This window comes from Aphidius gifuensis, linkage group LG3 (assembly GCF_014905175.1).
Source record: "Aphidius gifuensis isolate YNYX2018 linkage group LG3, ASM1490517v1, whole genome shotgun sequence".
NCBI lineage: Eukaryota > Metazoa > Arthropoda > Insecta > Hymenoptera > Braconidae > Aphidius > Aphidius gifuensis.
In genome coordinates, this window is record NC_057790.1 from 26,651,076 (window position 1) to 26,675,090 (window position 24,015).

General features: G+C 23.6%; 1 protein-coding gene across 3 annotated transcripts in view; it reads left to right on the top strand.

Annotated features, from left to right (window-relative positions):
- Nucleotides 1–1,048: 1,048 nt before the first annotated feature.
- LOC122853365 (protein madd-4) overlaps nucleotides 1,049–24,015 on the top strand; it is a 95,942-nt gene continuing 72,975 nt past the window's right edge. For all 3 annotated transcript variants that reach the window (XM_044153798.1, XM_044153797.1, XM_044153799.1), the window contains exon 1: nucleotides 1,049–1,870. The gene's annotated coding sequence lies outside the window, so the exon portion shown is untranslated. The remainder of the gene's footprint in view (nucleotides 1,871–24,015) is intronic.

A 24,015-nucleotide genomic window follows, 5' to 3' on the forward strand; every position in this document is an offset into this window, starting at 1 on the left:
TCAGTAAACATTTATTTGTTTTTCAAGTAGAAAAAGCCAATTTTAATCAGCCAAATTAAATAAATAATTTCAAGCAAAAACTTGCAATAATAATGACAATAAAAAAAAGCTGTAATTTAATATTTATCTTGGAGATTTAAGTATTTTAAATTGTAAATAAAATTCATGTTGTCCATTAATATTATTTTAAACTTGAAATATATATTTTAATTATTTTCCAAATACAATTATTCAACAAATAAATATCAAATACAAAAACAAGTCAATTTTTTTAAATTTACATTTCATATTTATTTGCACAAATTATATAATTTAAAAATTTATCTCAACAACAAAATAACATCGATAAATTAACAATTTTTAAATACAAAAATCAACCAAATAAATATATAAAATTAAAATTTTTTCGACTCAAATTGTAATATTATTTTGAACTTGTAAATTGTCATATAATTTTCCAACATTATTAACTTTATTATAACATTGAACATATATATAAAATTGACCTTGTGATTTGTGAATTTGTGTATAAACCCTAATTGTTAAATCCTCTCTCTTTCCCTCTCCTCATTCAGCTACAAGCTTGATGTGTAAATTTGTCGCCTTCCACACAAAAACCCACACAACATTTATCGTTGTTTCTCTCTGTACTAAATTCGCATATAATACATATACACACTGGTTTGTTTCTATTCCTCTCAATTCTACCACGGTGGTGGCTGATGGTTATTTCAGCGAGGCCAAGAGCCGTGAAGTGGGTGGTCTTGTGGGTGGTTTATGCAGTGGTGGACCAGAGACTCACACAGGGTGCCAGTGAGTTCAACAAAATAATAATAATAATACTAGTAGTAATACATAGTAGTAGTAGTGGGATATATATACATTCATTTTCTTTTTTTTTTTTTTTTTTTTGAACGAGTTTGTGGCTGTGTATCTTCAACGGCAACCCCCTTCATACATGCTCTATCTTTCTCACCCACTTGGCCCTCTACTCTCTCAACAGCAACCGACCGACCACCGACGTCAGGCGCTTTCGATGCTTTCGATGCGATACCACGACACTCGCGCGGCACTCTTCGGCCTGGTAACATCGGTCAATTTTTATTATTCGCGTTGTGAAATAATAATACATAACACATCATACAACAAATCAACCATGTGCTTAATATTTTGTAAATCAATTTATTCATTTTATTATTTTTTTTAAATTATACAAATCAATTTGTTTTCTATTTTTTTTTTTTCTTTCTTTGATTTGATTTTTTAATTGTTAAAATTACAAGTTGGTTTTTGTTGATTTGAGTTTATCAAAGTCAGGAAAATAGTGGTATATTTACAGTGACAGTTAAATTCGAAAATAAATACGTGTTACTTTATTTTATCGAGTTCTCGTCACGTATAGATCGAAAAACGACGAAAAATTTTCAAATCAAGTACTACGTGGTGTGGAAAAATATCAAGTAAAATTTTACGAATGTGAAAAAACCAAGTGGTGGCTTGTTAAGAGTGACAGTGCGCAATATTTACAAGTGGATAAAAAATATATAATAATGATAAAATAAAGCCTTGAATATATGAAAAATTGAAAATAGAAAAAATTGAAAAACACTCAACTTGAAAATACAATCAATTTTTTCTTTTGAAAAAAAAATTCTCATTTGATTTTTAGTTGTTTGTTTGAATATTTTTTTTGCTTAAATTGAGGAAAAATTTTAGAGATCAAAGTAAAATATTGTAATTTAGTAAACACGTGTGTTTTAATTCGAAAAAGTTTTAGGAATTTGAAATTAAAAATTTTAGGACTAATCAATAATTCAACAAATGTAATTGACGGAATTGGATCATGGCCTCAGTTTTATCCTGGATTTCTGTGAGTACAATACTTTCAACTAGAATTTGACATATCTTTTATATTTTATTATCAGCCTATTATTTACCCTGTCATTTATTTTTTTATGTTACTTTTTATTCCTCCGGGAAATAATGTCAGTTAACGAGAATTATGATGAATAACAAATAAAAAAAAATTTTCATTTTTCAATGAATAAAGTAGTTTTATTTTCGCATTTATTTATGGTTCATTATAATTTTATGGAGAAAAAAAAGAACTATTGAGTAATGTGTTTAATTAATTAACAAATAAATTTAAAAAATATTATTTATTGATTTTTTTATAAAACAAAAATATAGCTCAATTTTTGTAATGAAATTTTTTTTTTTTTTTTTAAATAACTAATTTGTTAATTTAATATTTAAATTAAAAAAAAAAATTGTCAATATATTTGGTAGTTTATTTAAAATAAATATTGAATTTATAATTTAATTTGATTGAAAAAATTTTTTTTCTTCAATTAGTTTATAGTAATTTAAAAGGAAGCGATTTTTCTACGAAAAAAAAATTTTTTTGTTAATTAAATTATGCATTTATTTATTTAAAAAAAATGATAAAATTATTATTTTTTTTTTTTAAAATAAATAATCTTGTATTATTCAAATAACGTTTGAGGGAAAATAAAAAAATGTTTTATTTATTTTTATTATTTATCCTTGAAAATAAAATATAAGGGTAAATAAAATATTTGACAAAACATGCTTGGAATATTGTTACTGTCTAATGTTAATTAAAGAGAAACAAAAAGCATCAAAATATTGTTAATTAACATGACGTAACTAGCTGAATCTCAAGTGTGCTTTTCTACTGTTTGTTATGTCATTTATCCTGGTGGGTCAGAGGGTGGTGTTCACCCTGAAAAATTACATCCATCATTGTTGATGATTTATCACTCTCTCGAAGATTACATTTATTTAATTAATAATTAAATTAGAAATAATAAAAATAAATAGAAAAAACAATCGTAAAAAAAAAATAGATAATTTAATTTTTATTATTAATTTGTTGGGTTTTTATTTTGTAACAAGGACATATGGACAATCTACAAAAATGTCACCAAATAAATCAATTAACTAATAACAAATTCCATTGATTTTTCTATTTTTTCTATTTTTTCTATTTTGCATATTTTATTCACAGCAATTGCACGTCTGTTTCATCGCCAATTTTTCATTTTTTTTTTATCTACGAATTTATTAACAAACACAATATTGTTTTGTATTTTTTGTTATTTTTTTAACTTGATTAAACAAACGAAAAAGATTAAGAGGATATTTTTGGTTTTGTCAATTTTTTAAAATTACAATTAACAATTTTATGTGATTTTTATTCATTTTATTTTGACAATTTATCTATTTTTTGTCGTTTAAAAAAATCCCTACAAATTTAAATGAAAAATAAATCAATCAATATTGACACAAAAATTTAAATAAAAAAAAAATTTCTACCTAAAGTTTAAAAATAAAAAAAAAGCCAATAATTAAATTTAAAATTCAATTAATATAAATGCTAAAAATAAATAATAAAAATAATCAAAATAAAAACAAATACCATTTCTGTAAAATTAAATTTCAAAAAGTAATTTTCTTTCTTGAGTATTATTCCTCGGGCTAAAAGTAAAACGTTTTTTTTCGGTAAAGCACAGAATAGAAAATGAAGTTGATGAAGGGCAGGTGAAAGAGGTCAGAAAAAAGAAAAAAAATAAAAAAACATTTATAGATCTAGAGTGAACGTAACGTAAAGAGCAAAAAAAAAAAATGAAAAAAGATAGAAACCGTTAGCCTTCAGATGCGGTGAAGGTCCAGTCGCTGATGGTGACCAGTTTAGAGGATGTACTTTTTAGCCTTTTTCACATGAAGAAAAATAAACTCAAAGAAGAGGAAAAAAAAAAAATAAGAATGAAAAAGAATTTATATCCGAAAAAAGAAAGATGAGAGAAAAAATAAAAAAAAAAGTGAAAAGTAAAAAATAAACCTGTGCAGTAGTGTGATTTTTACGTTGGCATTTATTGCTAAGCCAATTTTCTAAGGGTCGTATTCTTGTTCAATAAGTGTCGGAGGCACTCCTTATTCAACATGCATATATAGAATTTTCTAGCGCCCCCCTATTGTCGTGATCTATTGTTGGTGCCACGTCTGAAAATCCCTTGTACTTTTTTGACCACTATTTCTTGTATATTTTCGCCTTTTTTATTTTTTTATCTAAATTCTTTTTATATACCTGTCGTATAGAAAATTGTATGGTGGGTATGTTAAACGTGGCGACGTTTCCAGAAAATAAAATAAAAAAAATAAAATAATAGGAAAAGAAAATAAACCCCTCTTCAGAATAAGGCCCACACACAAAAGACGCACCGCGCGAATCAACTGGCGCGAGCCACTTTGACTTGACTATTTTTCAGGTATATAAAAAATTTTAAAATTCAAATCTTTATTTAAATTTTCGTGTAACGTATATGTAGTTTCTTTTTTTTTTTTTTTTTAAATTATACATGTCTTTATTTTTTTTTTTTTAATAGAGCGATAGTATTTTGGTTTTATTTTTTTGACATTTTCTTTTTTTTTTTTGAATTTGAAAAATTGATTTTCATTGTGTCGTGACAAAGTGAGATTTAAAATTGACAAATTTATTATTTTTTTGAGTATTTTATTATTGAGAAAATTTATTGTTTATTATTTTAATAAATTTAAAATAAAATTGAGCTATTTTTTGTTGTTTTTTTAATTAATCGATGGAATTTTTGGAGTATTTTTAGGTTTTTTTAAATTTAATTTATGACAATGACTGATGATGAATAAAGATAATAATAAAAAAATTAAATTTATCACAATTTTTGAAGAATAAATTTTCAAGTTTTTTAAATAAAATAAAGTTTATTATTTATTTTTTTAGTCATTTTAATTTATAATTCCAGAGAGATGTAATTTTATTTGAAAAAAAAAATTTTATTTGCACAATGACAAAGTGAGTTTAAAATAAACAAATTTGCTATTCAAAGAATATTTAATTTTTGATAAAATAACTCAATAAACTTGCCGTAGTTTTTATAAAATTAATCTTTTAACTTTATTTTGGATTTTTATAATTATAACTCATCATTTTCTTGAGTAAAAAAATTTTCCAATGACAAATTTACTTGAAAATAAATAAATCTAAATTATTCAAATAATCTACAAAATTAATTCATAAATAAAACAAAAAAAATTCAACGAAACATTACATTTATTTCAAAAATTTTTAAGATAAAAAGTTGTTTTTTTTTTTCTCTGAATGGTAAATGATTATTTAAAAAAAAAAAAAAGTTTTAAAACATTCTATTTGCCATTGTTTAAAGAACAATAAATTGTCGAAAAGAAAATACAATCGTTGGTTTTTAAAATAAACAAAGATATGATAAATTAAATTTTCAAGATTGATAAAATATTTGGCAGAAGAATATTGCAACTCTCTTAAATTAACAAGACAAAAAGCATCAAAAAGTTGTTAATTAACATGATGTTACTATCTGAATCTCAAGTGTGCTTTTTCACTGTTCATTATATCATTCATAAGCGAATAGAAAATAGCCGAGGGCAATGGCAAAGTATAAAGTAGCTCCTTTATTTTTCAAGAGTCATCATTTAATTTTGCAAGCTAATAGTTAACTCTTTTTCCCTTTTTTTTTTCTCCCAGTATTCATCGTACAAAACGAGTTAATAATGGATATAAATTAAAAAAAAAAAAAAAACATTAACACTTGTAATTTACTAGTTTGAAAAAAAAAATTATCGCAACACGTGATCCAATAAATAATCAATATTTCAATTATAAGTTGAAATAAAAAAAATTAATTCAACTCTTCAATTCAACATCTGCCAATTGCAATGATAATTATTTAAATATTTTTAATTAAAAAATAAAAATAGTAAAATTATATTTCCGAGAGGCTATATTCTTTAATGAATAATGTAGTCATGGTGTAGCAGCATGTAGCGAAGGTGTAAAAGTTTGTTTTGTTTCACAACAAACGGAAAGCCGGAAAATTATGAAAATTTGTGAGTATATAGAACAAAACCTCCTGAATATTATCCATATCATGGATTTTTAGCCAAAACATTTGTTATTAAATAAATAAATACAGTAGCCGTCATCTAAAATAGCCCGTTGAACAGACGAATATTTTTATATTTTCTTATTTATTTATTTAACAACAAACGGAAAGCTGGAAAATTATAAAAATTTGAGAATATATAGAGCAAAACCCCCTGAATATTATCCACCATATATAAATTTCCAACCGAAACGTTTAATTAATAAAAATAATATTTTCCATGAATGGACCGCATAAACTCCTAAAATAGTAATAGCTAAATTCCACAAAAAGCATATATAAAATATTTGCAAATAAAAAAAAATTGCAATAAATATTTACAGCAAAATAAAAAAAATAAAAATATATTGATCAAGTAAATTATTTGTATATAAAGAAAAAATGAATAAAATAGATAAGTGACTTTATTGCGACATTTGCCGAAAGCCGATTGGTTTAAAAAAAGCATATACCTTTTGAGTGTAAACATACACTTGAACAAGAGTGAAAATAATCTGTTAAGCCTCGGTATACCGCTACTGAAGTGAGTATATAGAAATTCTCTTGAAAAATAATTTAAAAAATAAAAAATAAAATTGGTTGTTAAGACACAAGCGGTGTATGAAAAGAAGGATCGATGAGTGCCGTCTAAAAGGATTATGGCCATACACATGTGTACATGTTCAAAGACATTAAAGTGAAAGGTCAGTTATCTCGGTAATGGCTCGATGTTATGGTCTACTTTTACAAATTTGTACTAATCGATTATTTCAAGTGCCAAGAATTATATGAACTTTTTTATACTCACTGATTTACTAAGAGTCATAAAAAAAAATTTTTTAAATATAAACAAAAGTTTAAGCGATACTCACTGTACTTAAAAGGATAAAATGTTAAATTTTTTTTTCATTTTTATATTGTCAATTTATTATTATTATTATTTGAGATTATTAATTTGTTTTTTTTATTTTTTTTATTGTCGTTTATTGTATTGCAAATAGGTTTTATTAATCAGCTTTAATTTGTGATGAAGAAATAATTTAAATTGAAGATGAAATAATAAATTCATTGGCAAAAAGTTAATTTATTTTTTTCAATTATTTTAATCATTTAAATACTGGGTCATGACCGGTTATTTAATTTTTTTTTTCTTTTTATTTTTATTGAATTACTAATTTGTATTGATGAGATATGAATTTTTTAGAATCCACCGCCAATTTTTTTATTTTTTTTTTTTATCTATGATATTATTTTTGATAAAAAACAATATTGTTTTTTATTTTTCAAACAAAAAAAAATGGATTAAGAGGATATTCTAAAGATTTTTTACAATTTTTCAAATCTCATTTTACAATTGAAAAAAAATGTTCTAAAATTTTAAACAAAATAATAAAGAAACTTTAATAGAAAAATATAAAAAAGAAAAAATTTCTTTAAAAAGAAAAATCGTATTAATGAAATGAAAAAAAAAAAAATGAAAAATGATTTTTAGTGATCAGTTTTGAGATTGTTTTATCGGTCGATCAATACAACAAAGAAATAAAATATATATTTCATTTTTACATTTATATATATATTCAAAAATATCGTGACTTGACTTTTATTTTCAGCATACAAAAATGATAGATCGTCGTCGAGGGATCATCACACAAAGACTCAGACATATTATTACCTCAACATTACCATACACGGAATATCAATTACTAATTATTATTTTTTTCAAAGCAAAATTACTTGTTAATAATTGATTTTTAAAGCTTACAAATATAATCTCTTCCCAATATTATTTTACCAAAGTCTAATAAATTTTTCCCAAAAGAAAAAGTCCACAAAAAATTAACGACTGGCTTTTAAATTTAAAATACAATATCACATTTCCCCAGAAAATTTTCAAGTCAAAGAAAAACAAGGAAAATCCAGCTGATAAATTTAATAATGTTGAAGAATAAAGAGACACAAATATAATCGATAATTACAGTGGATAAAAATAATGGCCCTTTGTTGAAGAGTGGACCAATTTGTTGGTGGCCCATTTGTAAAACAATTATGTACAAAGATATAATGTTGAAGACTGTTTGCAATTAATTATCTCTCTCTCTCTCTTTGCAAACCAACACACACAAAATAAAAAGGTGTTTGCAAATGCATATATATAAAAATTGCCACCCGCGGTGGACCATCGCAATGCCAACTACCGTCATGCTGCAATATTATTGCTTGTATGCTCATCTTCATGTGCAACACCTCCCACAATTTACCCACAAGTTTATTTTATATATATTTTATCTCACACCTAAAATTAAACAACAACAAATATCCCAACAAAAAGGGTAAAACTTTTTTGTATTTTATCTTTTTTTCTTTCTCGTTTGCGTTGGGTGTTTGTTAAACAAAAAAAAAATCATAAACAAAAAAATTAAAAGGACAAAATGCTTGATAAATAAATATATAATAATAATTAACAAAGTGAAAAGTAACTGATGGGTACTGTGTGACAATGGTGATTAAAATTAAAATTTAATTTTGTTAATTTATTTTTGTGTTGATAAAAAACACAAATGTATAATAAAATTTTATTTCCACATAATTATTGTTGTTTCTTTTATTTTTGATATTTAAATTTTTGAAAAATTAATGGTGATGATGGGCATATTGATTACGTGTTAAACCTTATAATCAGTGTGAATATTTTTTTCAAAATAAAACCTGTTTATTATAATTTTTTTGGCGAATTATTTATGAAAAAAAAAAAATGTGTGGATGAATTAAATTACGATAATGTTATGAAAAAATTAACAATATAAAAAGTAAATTTGATTGTGTGGTAATGTGTTTGATAAAAGTGAAAAAAAATAAAAAATAAAATTCAATTTGATTCCTGTAATTTAAAGGGGTTTTTTTTATTCATTTTTTTTTTATTTTTGTTTGGTTTTATCACATGTCATGTAATTAGTTACGATAATAACAGTAATGATAATTCAGTCGGAATAATTTGTAGAATATATTTGTGTTGTTAATATATATAAATTGCAAAATTTAAAAATGCCATCTCTAATTTAATCCCACACAGCTTTACAATAATAATTTGTAAAAAAAACTAATTTGAATTTATTATAAATAATACTTTTTAATTTTTAAAATTCAATTTATTGAAAAATTAATTCAAATTTATTTTGTTTTTGTGATTGGCTATGTGATTTAAAAATACAAAAAATTTGTAATAATTATTGTATAAATAAATATACTAACGACAATTATTTCAATGCAAAAAATAAAAAATAAAAAACACAATTGGTGGTTTGTGTTGTTTGCCTGTGGCGGTTGCCACTTTGTCGGTTTTGGTGAGTTTCTAAATACTTTTGAAATTTTTTTTTTTTTATTTTATTATATTCATGTAAATATTTCTAAACTTTCATTGAAAAAAATATACTTCAAGTACTTGAATTATTTACACAAAAACCTTTTAAATAAATTGACAATTTTTTAAATATTTAAATTTGATTTTATCACTGTAAATAAAATTATAAATAAAAATAATAAAAATTATTTTTTTAATACTCTGAATTATTTATAATATTTAATTATTAATAATAATTTTTTTTACAACAAAATATTTAATAATAAATTTACAATTTAAATTACAGAATAAAAATCAAATTTTACTGACGAAATATTTTTTTTTTCTTTGTTTATTTAACTATTAATAATTAATTATAAATAAAATTAAAAATTTCATTTTTTTTGCAATAATTTCGGAGGAAATCTAAAATGAAAATTTAATTTTTCGTATTGATTGAAAACTATCAAAGAAAAGTTATGATAAAAATCTTCCTTTCATCTATTTTTTTATTTTTTTTATTTTCTTATTCAACTCAATAAATTTAAAAACGTCAAACATTCAATATTTTATTTCCTTTCATTTCAAACTAATTAATGTAATTTTTTTTTTTATAATTTTTTTCTTTTTGCTAATTAATTATTCAAGTTTTTTTTTAATATAGTCGTTTGTTTATTTTTTCATCTCGAAGTATATATTTTTCATTATAAATATAAATTCAATGAGTTTTGTTTTATTTAAAAAAAAAAAGCTCTTCTTTGTCATTTTATTTGAAGAGCTTTTATATTTCTTTCGAGTCAGCGCTTTTTTTTTTTTTTTCATTGAAGCTTCATTCTAAATTCCACGAGTGTCTACGAATTTTGATTTTTCTGCTCCAAACGTGATAAATTTCCGGAAAACGAACATCCAAAAAACATTATCTACCATATAATAAAACTAGACATTTGCAAGTTAAATACATTCTCAAAAAAAATAATGATTAAATAAAAAATCCCGAGAAAAAAAACAAGTATTTTTCAAACTTCATTTCGTATTTTATTTTGTCGTTTGCCTCAGCGGGATATTGTGACTCACATCTCCAAAGTATTAACAAATAAAATTATTTCCACAAATAATAATAACAGCCCAAAAAAAAAAAAAAAAAATCCCATACATCGATAAATAAATAATAAAATATCAAAGCGAAAAAAAGTGGAATTGCAGTATCCATAAATGATATTTAAAAAAATCCAAATAAAATGAAATTTATATAAAAATAAAAATCATAAAAAAATGTTAATAGTAGTAGTGATAAAGTCGATTCATACTGGTTATATTTCTAGGCTGCGACAAAGTGAAATAAAAAAAAAAAAACATGTAAATAAATGCGACGAAACGTGCCAAGTTGTATTTTAACTGTAAAAATTTTGACCATGTGATAAAAGTTTTATAAAAAATCTTTGCGCTTGCAAGACAATATACAACACTTGTCGTCGTACAAAATCTACAAAGATTTAGTCTTCTCTTCTCTCCTCACTTTCCTCTCTCTTCTTACTCTTATTTTTTTATTTTTATTATTTTTTTTTTTATTTGTCGACGTGATATGAATTTAAATGCCTCACGTGTCAATGTGCCAAAAAATTGAGCTAAAAGTATCTTAAATATTTAATTAATTTATAAAATTTATTAGTTTAATTATTAATTAAAAAAAAATAAATATTATTTATTATTTTAGCTATTTAATTACTAATTAAAATTGTTTATTGATTTTAATTTATAAATTAAAATCGATAAAGTAATCAATTAATTAATAAACAAATAAATAATTCAATAAATAAATCAACTATAAAATGTCTGTAGGTTTTATGAAGATAGTTGATTTGTTTATTGAATTATTTATTTGTTTATTTATTAATTAATTTATTTCAATATTCATATATTTATATATTGATTCATTCATGTATTCTAATCATTTTTATCTATATTCAACTTCAACAATGCTGGAGAAGTGTTTAAATTTGGAGATAAATAAAGATAGCTATCAATATAAATTAATTATATACCCTCTTCATCTAACAAGTGAATCATCAGGAGAAAAAAACGAAAAAAAAGCTCAAGTAACGATTGAAGCATTAAACTACAAAAATATATAATATAACCATTAGAAAAAAAAAAAAAAAGAAAATTTACGTCTCTGGATGACGTCGACATGGGACTTGAAGAGAATGAGATCGCTTGAGAATACATATATTCATGTGTAGGGTTTATAATGTCAAATAAAAAATATAAAAAAAAAAAAAATACATATAGATGCTCGTGGGACAAAAAAGTTTTCGTTTTCTCCGTCAACGGAGAACGGGAGAATTCTTCGTCGTTGTGGTGACAGTTTGTCGAGTAAGCACTATTTTCTTGTTATGCCGGAAAATTTTTTTCTTGAATTTTTTATTTTCATTTTATTATTATTGTTATTATCATGACAAAATATTTTTATTTACTTACATGTGGCTTATTTTTTTATTCGAAAAAAAAGCTCTGTGATTTTTTCTTTCGATGAGTTGATTTTTTTGGTTTTTTCATTTATCTGATAAAGAAATTTTTTTTCGTTTTTTTCTTCATTCAATCACTGATGCAATTGCAAATAAATGAAATAAAAAAATGAATAATAATAAATATATTTGTCCTCGTCAAAATACATGTTATTCAAATTTGTTTTTTTTTTTTTTTGTGCATCTGTGTGCAGAACATTGCATATTGAAAACAATCGATAAAAAAAAAATGAAAAAAAAAATTCACCAATGACCGAGTTTATATAAAAAAAAAAAAAAAATATAAAATTTTTTTTGTTTGTCAGTTTTCAACAAAAATATCATTGTTTATTTATTTTTATTTTTTTTCTAAAAACTCAAATGTTGAAATATTCGTTTTCAATGCATTTTATTGTATTACTCTAACCGAAAATTTCATACGAGTTTGAAATATTCAATATACCTTTTTTTCAATGATTTTTGTTGGTCGAAAAAAAATATTTTTACGCAGTTTTATTTGTTTATATTTTTTTTTTATTATTTGTTTATAATGGGAACTGGTTTTTATCAATCTGTGCATTGAATTTAATTTATTTACAAAGACAATATACACCTGTGTATTTATTTGCAACACCCACATTCATTTTATCATTGAAAGCTTTTGTGTGTATAATAAATATCATCTGTTTGATTCCATCAAATATTTTTAATTAATTTAATTTTTAATTGTAATGATTAATTGAGACGGTGTATTTTTAGAAACAGCTGAATATTTTAATCATTAACGTCGTGAAAAGGGAACGAGATATAACGAAAAAATATATTTACGTCGTGGCATTAAAAAGAAATAAATTCATTAAGCATGTGAGACACATGGTGAAATATAAATCACTATAGTAATCCCAAAATGAAATGGTTCTTCGACATTTTTAATTTCCCCTTTTCGAAATTAATATATAAAATTACAAAAAAAAAATTTTTTTAAATAGGAAAAGTTTATTTCAATACATCCAAAATAATTATTCTAAATAAATAAAATCATTCTGTATATAAACCTCTCTCTTCTTCAGATTAAATATTTTTTTTTTAATTTAAAAACATTTAATTTTAATTCAAATAAAAAAAAACTACGGAGAATCTATTACCTCGTTTTTTTTTTCTCTTATTATTTCTATTTGTGGACAATTATGACAAGTGTTTATAATTTTTTTATATTATTTAAAATTATAGTAAATATTTGTAGTGTAAGTTGTCAATGTTGTCAACGCATGTTACTTTCAATATATACATTGCGTTCATGTATATGTTGTCATATAAATGTGAATTGTTTGGTCTGTCCATAGCAGACCTCAGACTACCCTCACTTCTGTAAAATTCAATTGTAGTTGTATATTATAGTTGTTGTTGTTTGTCTTCTGATTGAGGTATTGTATATAGAAAGGTAAATTGACATCTCAACTATGTTTCAATGCTTTTGTATATATCGAAGCACGTTTCTCCTATAACACACGTGGTCCGATCAGTTTGACAGCCGTCCAACAATCCACCAATTTTCCCCAATATCATTTGTAAATTTACATATTTATTTTACCCACATATAAATCTGTCAAACTACCAATATTTTCCCTAAACAATTCACCGAAAAAAAAACAATTTTATATCAATAATTTCGAAATATAAAAATCATAATTTTTTGTAAATTCAAATTTAATATTGTCGAGGTTGTCTGTTGTAAATAAAATAAAATTTCCAGTCTTGATAATATTTAAAAAAGCATATCAGTATGACTATGAGAATATTTTAAAAACATTAATGTCCAAAAAGAATGTTTGTAACATAAAAAATAATATATAAAAAAGAAAAAAAAAAGCCGGAAAAGATGGCCCTGAATTACCACCCGGTGACATTATCCCGTTTTTTTTTTTTTTTATTTATTTTATTTATTCTTGAGTCTAGGATGTAGCAATCCCACTGGGTGAGCCACTATCATAACAGCATTTTCTCGAGTATGCTGGCTGAATACAAAACGCGTCCAGTTATATATTATATATATGATGCGGAATGCCACAGAGCACTCTGCGAATATGTACTCGAAAGACATCAAGGGCTGCTTGGTTTATATTCACAAAGTTTATCGAACGGTAAAAGTATATTTGCACAGACAACAACTATGAAAATAAATAGTCAATAGTCATGTGCTTCAAGTGTCTCCTCAAGACCACAGACATTGTAAAATTGTCAAAAATAAAATACAATTATCTTGATAACCGGATGAAATATATTTCAATTTTTTCAACTTTTTTTTTGACTCTACTATGTACAAAAAAATTTCCAATTGTTTTTTTTTTTTTAAATTAAACAAATTGTTTTCATCATTATTAAAATAAAAATTAATATATCTTTAATTTAATTAATGTATCTTTAAGAAATTAAATCATCAGGTTTTATTTTGATTTTAAAATTTTTTTATTATTTTTTTATTTAAAAAGTAATTACTCGGAGAAATGACGTGTGAGTGTAAAATATATTAATAGATATTTTTGTCATTTTAACATTGGCATGATGACTAAAAAAGACACTCAAATATATAATGAAAAAAATTAATGGAGACTTTTAACAATGAGAATTTAATTTTGTATATAATATAGCGTGACGAAATAAAAACAATAATAATATATAATTGAATTTTCATTGTGACCAAAGATTTATTTATAATGTATTTTTCTATACTCTTTAAATCTCTTTTGGATAGATTTTTTTATTTTTTTATTATTGCTATTCATAAGATATATAAATGTTATTCATATTTATTTATTTTTCTTCTTCTTCTTTTGTGAATATTATTTTCATTGCGAGGGCGTAGATGAGCGCGTGCGAGTTGGACTGTTGGAGGTTATTCAAGATGTAAGCACGATAACGAACTAATATGGGTTACGGCACAATCTGCATAATAATACTAGGGTGTTATTGGCTGGAGAATATCTCTCTTCAGCTGCATACAGATTCAAAATTACTGAAGATATACTCACTCTCTTCTTGACTCACGCGATAACGACTGCTGCACGTATTTTCTTATTTTTTCATTTTTTACTATTGAAAAAATTTTCATTGCAAGGATATATATTTTTTTGTTTTTTAATATTCAAGAAACCCTCTTTTTATTTCTCCATATTGCCATTATTTTTTTTTTTCATATGCTTATAGTACTTTAGTCATTATTTCTTGCCATAAAATGTCATTTGAATAAATCTGAAAAAAGCTCACTTTAATTTTATTAATTTTAATTTATTTATTTGTTTAATTTATAAAGATAGGGTTTATGTGTGTTATTATTGCTTAAAATTTTAATAATTATAAAGCTCCAACTCCGTAAGCTCTGAGCTTTATTTAATTATTTATAAAAATATTTATAAAAAATATTAAAACACAAGGAACTATCTTTTTTTTTATATTTTTTTTCTTGTAGAAATTTATGGTATTTTTTAATTTTTAAAAATAGCAAAATCAATAAAAAATATACAAACAACTGAAAACTATTCCTCATCTTTCTCCACGTAAATGTAATTAATGATTTTTCTATTTAAAGAAAAATTATTAATAAATTATAACCAATTATTTGGTGAATTATTTATATTGATAATTTCGTAAAAGTAAAACTAGCACGCCCAAATAAATAATTAAACATCTACTAATATTTAAACCCAGCAAAATCAATAAATTAAAATTTAATTAAAAAAAAAAAATTATTTTTAAATTAAACAATATATATGTTATTATTAAAACAATTATCAACTCAATAAATAAATTTTAAAAATTCCAAAAGTTACTTGAAGACTACATTTCTGTTTCCATCATCAGCTGCATTCCCAAAGCTCTTCTAATTTTGTCGCAAGTACTTTGCACATTATACATTCAAACCCACATACACATTGAATAAAATAAAAAATAAAAAAAAGAGGTCGAGAAATGCTTCCGGACGTGCCAAGCAATACCACCTGGAGGACATTATTATAATAGCATTTGAGTTTAAATCAACACGCGATGAACTTAATCAACTGTAGCTTGGTCTTTAAGCAAAATTATCAACTACAATTGTTGAATATTTACAAACAAACAATTATTATTATTTCCAACATTATTTCCTTTCTAATTTCAACAAAAATATTAACGCGGTAATATTCAAACCCAAGCTTGACAACATCTTCTCATTTTTTTTTCCTTATTTCCTTGAATAATTTCAAACTAAAATAGTTTTAGATAATAACAATAATATTTTAATCACAATCTATAAATTATATTTTATCCAATTCAAGTGACACACAGTTGGCTAAACAATTTCCGAATATTAATACACAAAATTTCTAAACTTACTAAAATTTAGTCAAATGTAATTCTAAGCCAACAAAATATTTCAAATTCAATGACATTTATATCCCAGTAACTATTGAAATTTATTTATTTATCTTATTCCAATGACAATAGAATAAAAAGAAGGAAAAAAAAATAAAATTCAAACTAGCCATCTAGGCCAATCAATAAACCACTCAAAGAAAACCCCAGTAACACTTTAATATGCCATTTAAATAATTGATTTAATATTTATTCAACATGAGAATATCATTGTCGCTCAGCAGGTGATACAATGATTTCAACATAAATAATAAATAAATAAATAACATTGCGTGATAATGATATGTGTATAAGCATTCACTACATCAAGTTTAACATCAGGAAAAGCAAGCAAAAATGATTTGATAATGATCTGATTGACCTGGAAAAAAAAATCAGAAGTTGAGGTAAAAAACAAAAAATAATTTGAAATATTTATTTGAGAGAATTATGATTATTTATTTAATAAAATTATGAATATTTATTTGATAAAAATATGATTATTTATGATTTTTTTTTAACGCCAATCCTTGGATGAAATTTATGGAAAAGTTGGAAAAAAATGATAGAAGACACTTGTGACCTCGATGGTTTACAAATGATAAATTTTTTTGAAACCTCTTCAAGACACCTTAATGCTTGCCAGAGGGAATACTAGAAACTACCAAAATAAAAATATGATGAAAAAAAAATTTTTTTTACCCTTCTGCTAGTGTGTTTTTACCCTCATTTAACATCAGCATCGTCAATTTTTTTTTTTCCACTTTTTTTTTTTTTGTGTAAGAAGGAATCTTTACCCCCAGGGTAAAAAACTTTTTCAAGCACATATGTAAGTGTCTTTTTATAAGTGTATGTGTTTTATTATAAATGTAGCTATACCTGTTAGATATATGAAAAATATTATTGACCATACAATCATCTTAAATCCACGAGAAAAATAAAATTATTAAAAAAATTTAAATCAGAGCTTTTTTTCTATTTTTACATAACTCTTTAAATTTTTATATTTTTCATAACAAAAAAAATGAAATTATATATTTTTTATTTTTCATAAATTCATTGAGTTACTTTGTAAAGTTATAAATTTAAATTTGATCTAAAAATTTTTTCTAAAGCTATATGAAAATTTATTTATGAAAAAAAAAAAAAAATGAAAAAATATTTAAAATCCATTTTTAAAATTCTAGATTTCAATATCCGGTTGGTTTTTTTTTTTATTATTATTTTTTTTATGTTTTAGAGAATATAGTTTTAAATTGAACAATGTAACTTTACATTACTTCCGAGTAAAGCTCGTTTTGTTTTATGCATTTGTACAGAATATTCATGAGACAAAAAAAATTGAAAAAAAAAATGTACTTTCCTTGTTTTTTCTTTTGCAAAGCAGATATAAAAATAATAAATTTTTATATAGACATTTAGTGTACGTGGCATGATGACTGACTCGACTGAAATAATTTTGAATTTTTATTTATCAATTTTAGTCGTTAAGTTCATAACCACCAATTCGAAAAATGGATAAAAGTGTAATCCACTAGTCCACTATACTTTTGCCTGCTTTTGCCAAAGTATCTCTCATAAATGTATAAATATTTTTTTATCCACCGAGTAATATTTGCACTGGGTGATATTACCGGTCTTCATGTAAATGTTGAGTAGCATTTAAAGTTACTGCAAGTGATATAGCTAGTGGTATTGCTGTTGCAGCAAAACATGAAATCCAACGGCAAATGTTAAAAATGAAAAAAAAAGCTCGCGTGAGCTTTGAGGGTTTATACGATTCTCAAAACGTGAGTAAACGTGACGCGATGGGATTTGTAAGTTGAGATTCTTGCAGTACATCATAGCTACATAAATTTTTTTTTTTTTTTTTTTTAAATATATACACATTCAAGCATCAATAGTATAACTGTGCCACTCTACTGCAGTAATATTGCAACTTCTCAGCATATCAAACTTGTAACTTTTATACAAATCCATTTTGCGGTTATGAAAAAAAAAATTAAAAAATTGAAAATATCATACGTATGTCGAGAATGTACATTACCATAAACTTGATGGATTTTTAATGTTATTTTTAGTATCAAAAATTTAAATTTATAAATAGACGTGTGATTAAAATAATTGTTGTTTTTTTTTTTTTCGTATGAAAATTTAATTAATTTTCGAGGGAAGATAATAAAATATTGTCCGAATGATTTATATTTTTTTTTAATGGCTATATATTTCTTGAAAATTAAAGCTTAATTAGTAATTAATCACGTTAATATTTCGATTGCAGAAATAAAGAGATGGTGTATTTCATTTGTGGAAAATTTCTTTTTATTTTTTTCTTTAGTTTTATTGTTTTTTTAAATTTTAAAATTATTGTTTTTTTTATATATGGAAAGAAGTGTTATAATTGTTTAGAGATTATAATTATTGACAATTATATATGAGTAATAATTAATTATAATTATTAATTATAAATAATTATAGATTTTTTATGTAAATTTTTTTGCAATTTTGATGAAAGCTCGGTAATAAATTGGCTGAATTTTATAAAATTTTAATGAACCACTCTATAATTAAAACCACTAACATATTATCTATAATTTTTCATAAAATTATTATAAATAATTCCAATTTTTCATTCAAATTAATTTGATAAATTTAATAATTATTTACAATTTTTTTTTCAAATTTTTTTAAGACAATTTTATAAATTATATTTTACAACTATTATTTATAATTTAATTGAATTATTTATATAATTATTAACAATGATAAATTATCAAAAAGAAATATATAAAAATTTAAATAACAAAAAAAAAATATAATTCTGTTAAATTTTATAAACAATACTTACAAATTTGAGCGAAAAAAATTACAATTTTGTTAGATTTTACAAACAATTCTCATACAATTTCAAAATAAAAAATTGTAAAATAAATAATAACAACGAGAATGAAAATTTACATGAATAAACTTGAACAATTATCCTGAAAATGGTAAAATAATCGTGATTCTGTGGTACCAATTGTATCACAAGTAGTTGAACAAAAACTTTTTCATTTCTTTTAATCTGTTGTCATTGTTATTTTTTGTTTTATTTTTAAAAATAACAACGTATATTTTTCTTTATAAAATTATTATTGCTGAATTTATTTTCTTTATAATTTCATCTAATATATTTAATGGATAATATAATTTCTTTTTTTTCGAGTTACTTTAAAACCAAAGCAGCTTGCACTTGGATAAATTCAAACCCTTGAGGCAAATGCTTCGCTATTATCCTTCTATTTCTCAATGCTTTTTCCTCTCCTCTTCATTTTCCCCACTTGTTTATAAATTATAATATCTTTGGAATTATCCTTGGGGCAGTTTTCTGCTCAGTAGCATTAACTCTCTTTCTCGATTCAATGCTTCCTCTGCTGATGATGATGGCTCTATGTAAAAAAAAAAAATTAAAAATAATAACAAAAAACAATGAATACCATCAAGAACAATAGCCCCGAGCTTAATTGACTCAATTGACTTGTTCAAGCACCACCATCATGAGCTTGCATTGCACATTAACTTAACCAATTAAAAAACACTCAACTCAAATTATTCTAAACTTTACACATGATTATTTTTCATCTCAACGCTTGTATATAATTTTTTTATAATAAACACCCTTATAAAATAAATATTCACCAAGTTGATCACCACTTGATAAATATATTTTAATACCAAAAAAATAATCATTAAATGTAAAAAGCTAACCAACTAGCAAACAGTCTAATGTGCCACTGAGTGGAACAACTTAAGCGTGTTTAAATTTTTTAAATTCAAAAGCTCTGCACACTGGACAAACTATCTTTTAACAGTTAGTCACCGTGGTACCATCACGTTCATACCATATATATCTGCAAGCTCTTTATTTTTTTTTTCTTAAAAAAAAAAAAAGCTATCTTCTTGCTTTGCTCTTAATTTTTTTCTTTTCTTTAAAGATTTTTATTTCACTCTGGTGGGGTTTGTATTAGCCTCACGAGATGATCACCATCAAGACACTGTGTGTATACACTTGTTCATGAAAACTGTGTGTGTGTGTCGGTGGATGCATTGATGGCTCAAACAAACTAAAACTTTGTAGATAGCTTGGTGCTGTTGTTATATATACAAAGACCTCACAAACTACTTTTATCATGATTTTCTATTTCTATTTTTATCTATGTGCCCTTACAAAGTTGCTTTATAGTTTTGGCATGTTTAGGTTTTCCTCTCCCTGATTAACTATATCGACTTGTATTGGTAAATGCGTACTGAATAATAATGTAGAATTGATTTGGAAAATTTTCATCTATATTGTCAATGGGGAAATATTATTTTTATTATTTTAATTCAAGCAGAGATAATTAAATTTTACATTGATCTTATTTTGTGTTATGGAAATATCTACAAATTTATTTTTAGTTAAGTTTTTAAATATAAAAAAAATATTGGGTTGAGCTTTTGGTTTGGCTGCGAGTGAAAAGTTGCAGATTTTATTGAAATGATAAAATGATAATAAAAAAAAAATTTACAAGAAATCGAATGAATAATTTAACAGAGCAATGTCAACGAGGTCAACGACCGGTCAAGCTCCGGAATCAAACTGCTTATATGCCAACAGTTATCTTTGTATAGACAAGCCGTCAAAAAAGCTCCTCGAGCTTTCTCACTCTGTTGAGAATACACGTGCCATTTAGCTCATTTTTTTTCACTTGACTATTTTTTTTTTTTAGCTTATTTCTCTCGAGAGTTTATGAATTTTATAAAATCCAGTTGACGGTAATAAATAAAATAAAGCTTTTTGTATTTTATAAAATTAATAAATTAGCATTAATTTTTTTAAAAATACTAGACAACTGAATAGATGATAATTTTTCTAAAAATAACTCGATCGATAATTTAAAAATTAAAGAAAATTTATTATTATTTTTTTTATCGTCTGGAATAATATAAAATAGATAAAAATTTAATTGAGGATTATAATCAAAAATTAAAACTAAAGTCAATAAAATATTATTAGAACAATTACATCATCAACGATTAAATTGAGCTTAAAATTTGCATCGTTAAAGTTATTGAAAAAAAAAAATTATCAAATTTTTTTTTTATAATAAAGTTTATTTATAATAATAGCAGGAAAAAAATGTATGAATTTTATAAATAGATAATTAATCAGACATTTCAATACGTACATATATAAATATGTAACTAATTTTTTTTTTTAAATTTTTTTATTGACAATTTATACAAGTTAATAATAAAATACTTAAAAATAAATTTAACTAGCTTATCGTTTTAATTGGCTCTATTAAAATGAATAAATAAAAAAATAAAAAATATACCAGTTTTCACAACACGACAGTCAGCATGCTGGCCTTATGTACCTCATCCTCTTTTGTTCCTCTGCTCCTCTCATTCGCCAGTGAATTAATCGACGAATGGTCAGACGAGAAGCTTAAAAAAAAAAATTTACCAAGTAAAAAAAGAGCCAGTGTAGTCCACTTGCGGGTAGTTTTATTATTTTATTTTTTTTCTGCTTTAATTGTTTTTCCTTTTTCATCTCGTTTACAGTCAATTTATCTATTTTTTTTTATTTTTTTACAGACACAAAGATGATTGAATTGTATAAACAATTTGTACGATTTTTTTTGCAAATTATATATTTTGTTTATAGTTATAAATAGTTATAAATAATAGCATATAAAATTATTTATAAATATAAACAATCACAGTAAAGTATAAACAATTATATAGAATTTTTTTTTTTCAAATTAAAATGATAATTAAAGACGAAATATTGTCATTTAAAAAACCACCCCTTCTAAAGTGTACTACAGTCGATTTGCATAGTGTTTTTCTTTTATATTTTTTTTTATTTTTATAAACATAAAATAATAATTATAATTACTATGTTAATTAATCACTAAACAATACGATTAAAAAAAAATGTATTAAACGAAAAAAAAGCTCGTCTACTATAGTCCATTTGCAGATAGTTTCTTCAATTCTTTTTCTGTTTTTTTGCCTTTTTTTTTTGTCTAGTTTTATTATTTTTATTCTTCGACTCGTTTCAAGTAATTTTTGTTGTTTTATTTTTTTTTTCAACTACTCTTTTTTGTTATAAGTATATTTTTTTATTTTACTGGAAAATAATTCCCACTGTATAGAGTTCGCGTCACGCCCAGTGGCCAATGTGGCAATTATGCATTGCAATTTTTACAAAAAAAAAAATAAATAATAAAAATAAATGGCAAAAAAATTAAATGAAATATTTTATTGCTATTCAGCATACTGGTGTTAATGAATTTCGATGGAGTTTAATTGAAGCTCGACAGTTTATTCCAAAAACTTTTGAAAATCGTTAAATTTAAATTGAAAACAAAAACAAGAAATATTAAAGTTTATATTGAAAATTGCAAGTGGAAAGACTAAAATAAAGTTTCCAAATTTTTCTACATGACTAAACTAATATTAAATAATAAAATAATAATTAAATATTTATTTATTTATTTGTTTATTAAGGTAGTAAGCCCAGCATTGAAAATTTCTTAGAATAATAACTTTATAAATTTTTTACTTCCTCAAAAAATTAAAACAAAAATACAAATTAAATATTTTTCTATATTTTTATACACACAATAAAATATATATTTCAATGTAATTCCATCCTCATCGTAAAATAACAACGAACAAAAAAAAATATATAATTTTTATGCAGCATCCAAGTAAGTTGCAAACAGTTAACTTTATTATTCCCAAGATAATATTTTTTTTTATGAGAATATTTAACCTTTACAAGCTTGATCATAAAATAATAAATAAATATAACAAGACAAAAAAGAAAAAAAGTAATCAATAAATACCATAGCCATTATTTTTTCAATAAAATATATATATATTTTTTTTTATTTACTCCGGAGTAAATGATCATCGAAATGTTCATTTTTGTAGAATAATAAAAAAATTCTTAACACTCGAGTAAATAATATTTTCATTGTGTACTTTGTCTTGGCTTGAAATATATCTCGTCAAATATGGCAAATTATTCAGGCTAAATCTAATTAAAAACAAAAAAATTATTCGATAAAAAAAAAAAACAATTGTAAATGGTTCAAGAGAGACTCGTTTAATTACCGTTTCGCGTTTTTTTTTTTTATATAAATTCATGTGTATATTTTTTTGTAATTTAATTTGTAAAAAAAGGAGAGAGAGAGAGGATATATTTGTTCTTAATCAGTGCTATGAGGCTCTGAGGGAGTCATGAAAACGAGTAACAGTTTGTGAGAGAGCTAATCAGAAATGCTTGGACAAGTTGAAATCGTTGGTCCGTTTGGATGACTTTTATATACTTTTGACTTTGATACTGTGTGTATACATGTATGTAACAAAATGTTAACCTGTGAATATTGTACAAAGTGGAAAATGCAATGTTACCCATGGGATTGTGATTGTGTCACATTAAAAACTTTATGCTGTTTAATGTGGTAAAGAATCACCCATCAGTTTGGAATATATATTTATCATTGTCCGGTTTTGAATCTTTGTTTTTTTTTTTCTTGAAATTTATTCGGCTTCTTCATTTGTTTATCTGTAAATTTGTCATAAATATTATGGTGATTTTTTAAAATTTAGACAATTAGTTGCTTTGAAATTTCAAATGGATCAATATTAATTTATTTTTAAAATTACAAATCAATCAATCATTTATCGAATAATAAAGTAACATTAATTATTTTTTATATTAAAAAAATTTATATACTAGAGAAATAATAATTTTAATGAAAAAAATTCATGTAATCATTAATTAATG